Below are 2,774 nucleotides of genomic sequence, written 5' to 3' on the forward strand. Positions count from 1 at the left end.
GCATTCACCGGAGCCTCACTGCGGTGGCGATCGGCGCTCGCCTTTTGCCGCCTGATAGCCCGCTGCAGATGGACATGCGCAGCATTCCAGGTTTCTTCCGAGCGCCGAAACCACTCGTCCACCGCAGGGGCTTCGATCTGGCTCTGATGCCAAGGTGCCAGGACCGGCTGATAACCTAGCACACACTGGAAAGGCGTAAGGTTAGTGGAGGAGTGGCAGAGTGAATTCTGGGCTATCTCTGCCCAGGGAATATATCCTTACCACTCCTCCTGCCGGTCCTGGCAATAGGACCTCAGAAACCTACCCACATCCTGGTTCACTCTCTCCACCTGCCCGTTACTCTCGGGGTGAAAACTTGAGGTAAGGCTAATCGAGACCCCCATACATTCCATAAACGCCCTCCAGACTCTAGAGGTGAACTGGGGACCCCGATCAGACACTATATCCTCAGGCACCCCGTAGTGCCGGAAAACGTGTGTGAACAGGGCGTCAGCAGTTTGTAGGGCAGTAGGGAGACCTGGCATAGGAATGAGACGGCAGGCCTTCGAAAACCGATCCACAACGACCAAGATCGTCGTGTTCCCCTGGGAGGGGGGAAGGTCCGTGACAAAATCCGCCGATAGGTGAGACCACGGCCGTTGTGGAACGGGTAGGGTTGTAACTTCCCTCTGGGCAGGTGTCTAGGCGCCTTACACTGGGCGCACACCGAGCAGGAGGAAACATAAACCCTCACGTCCTTAGCTAAAGTGGGCCTCCAGTACTTCCCACTAAGGCAGTGCACTGTCCGACCAATACCAGGATGACCAGAGAAGGGTGACATGTAAGCCCAATATATCAATCGATCGCGAACCTCGAGCGGCATGTACCTCCAACCCTCTGGACACTGTGGGGGAGTAGGATCGGTACGTAACGCCCGCTGGATGTCCGCATCAACCTCCCACACCACCGGTGCCACCAGACAAGACTCCGGGAGTATGGGAGTGGGCTCAATGGACCTCTCCTCTGTGTCATATAGTCGGGACAGGGCGTCTGCCTTAGCGTTCTGTGACCCTGGTCTATAGGTGAGCTTAAATACAAATCGGGAGAGAAACATAGACCACCTTGCCTGGCGAGGGTTCAGCCTCCTCGCTGCCCGGATGTACTCCAGGTTACGATGGTCAGTCAGAATGAGAAAAGGGTGTTTAGCCCCCTCAAGCCAATGCCTCCACACCTTCAGGGCCTGAACCACAGCCAACAGCTCCCTGTCCCCCACGTCATAATTGCGCTCCGCCGGACTGAGCTTCTTACAATAGAAAGCACAGGGGCAGAGTTTTGGTGGCGTACCCGAGCGCTGAGACAGCACAGCGCCGATCCCAGCCTCGGACGCATCCACCTCAACTTGGAACGCCAAAGAGGGATCCGGATGTGCCAGCACCGGAGCTGAGGTAAACAGGTCCTTCAGATGTCTAAACGCCCTGTCCGCCTCAGCCGACCACTGCAGACGCACCGGACCCCCCTTTAGCAGGGAGGTAATGGGAGCTGCTACCTGCCCAAAGCCCTGGATAAACCTCCGGTAGTAATTGGCAAAACCCAAGAACCACTGCACTTCCTTCACCGTGGTGGGAGTCTGCCAATTACGCACGGCAGAAATGCGGTCAATCTCCATCTCCACCCCTGACGCGGACAACCGATGTCCCAGGAAGGAGATGGACTCCTGGAAGAACAGACATTTCTCCGCCTTCGCATACAGGTCATGCTCTAACAGTCTACCAAGCACTCGACGCACCAGGGACACATGCTCGGCTCGTGTAGCGGAGTATATTAGAATGTCATCAATATCCACCACTACACCCTGTCCATGCAAGTCCCGGAAAATCTCGTCCACAAATGATTGGAAGACTGAAGGAGCATTCATTAAACCGTATGGCATGATGAGGTACTCATAGTGACCCGAGGTGGTACTGAATGCTGTCTTCCACTCATCTCCCTCCCTAATGCTCACCAGGTTGTACGCTCTCCTGAGATCCAATTTTGTGAAGAATCGCGCCCCGTGTAATGACTCCGTCATACTAGCAATCAGAGAGAGAAGATAACTGTATTTGATGGTGATCTGATTGAGACCACGGTAATCAATACACGGGCGTAAACCCCCATCCTTCTTCTTCACAAAAAAGAAACTTGAGGACGCAGGGGAAGTGGACGGCCGTATGTATCCCTGTCTCAGAGATTCGGTGACGTATGTCTCCATAGCCGCCGTCTCCTCCTGAGACAGAGGATACACATGACTACGCGGAAGCGCAGCGCCTACTTGGAGGTCTATCGCACAATCCCCCTGTCGATGAGGTGGTAATTGAGTCGCCTTCTTTTTACAGAAGGCGAGTGCCAAATTGGCAAACTCAGGTGGAATGTGCATGGTGGGAACTTGGTTCGGGCTTTCCACCGTCGTTGCCCCTACGGAAACATCTACACACCGCCCGAAACACTGATCAGACCATCCCTTGAGAGCCCTCTGTTGCCATGAAATGTTGGGGTCATGAGATGTTAACCAGGGAAGCCCCAACACCACGGGAAACGCAGGAGAATCAATCAAATACAAACGTAGTATCTCCTCATGACCCTCCTGCGTTTTCATCCTGAATGGACGGCCCTGAATCCGGACGTCCGCGGGTAGCCAACAGGGTATCCAGGCGAATGGACATGTCCACCAGTTGGTCGAAGCTGAGGTTGGTGTCCCTGCAGGCCAATTCTCGACGCACGTCCTCCCTCAGGCTGCATCTGTAGTGGTCGATGAGGGC

The sequence above is a fragment of the Coregonus lavaretus genome, assembly GCF_964263955.1.
Source record: "Coregonus lavaretus genome assembly, chromosome: 19".
In the NCBI taxonomy this organism is placed as follows: domain Eukaryota; kingdom Metazoa; phylum Chordata; class Actinopteri; order Salmoniformes; family Salmonidae; genus Coregonus; species Coregonus lavaretus.